The sequence below is a fragment of the Thalia democratica genome, chromosome 9, assembly GCF_965202585.1.
Source record: "Thalia democratica chromosome 9, ktThaDemo2.hap1.1, whole genome shotgun sequence".
In the NCBI taxonomy this organism is placed as follows: domain Eukaryota; kingdom Metazoa; phylum Chordata; class Thaliacea; order Salpida; family Salpidae; genus Thalia; species Thalia democratica.
In genome coordinates, this window is record NC_139173.1 from 15,001 (window position 1) to 15,524 (window position 524).

A 524-nucleotide genomic window follows, 5' to 3' on the forward strand; every position below is an offset into this window, starting at 1 on the left:
AACCAAAAAATCGTGTTCAAAAAGAAGCGGCCGCGCCAGCACTTGCGTGCTGAATTATTACTCCCGCTGTCAGGAAGCAACGCGACCGAACTATAACAGTTACAGGGCTCGGTCCCTTCGAAGAAGAGACGTCGCTTGAAATCAAATTTCGATTCGTTAATGATCCTTCCGCAGGTTCACCTACGGAAACCTTGTTACGACTTTTACTTCCTCTAAATGATCAAGTTCGATCGTCTTTTCGAACACCGGCGAGTGCGTTGCCGCACGTACCAGGCTCAATCGGAGGACCTCACTAAACCATTCAATCGGTAGTAGCGACGGGCGGTGTGTACAAAGGGCAGGGACGTAATCAACGCAAGCTAATGACTCGCGCTTACTGGGAATTCCTCGTTCAAGGGAAACAATTGCAAGTCCCTATCCCTAGCACGACCGGGGTTCAACGGATTACCCGGACCTTTCGGCCTAGGGAACACACGATGATCCGGTCAGTGTAGCGCGCGTGCGGCCCCGAACATCTAAGGGCA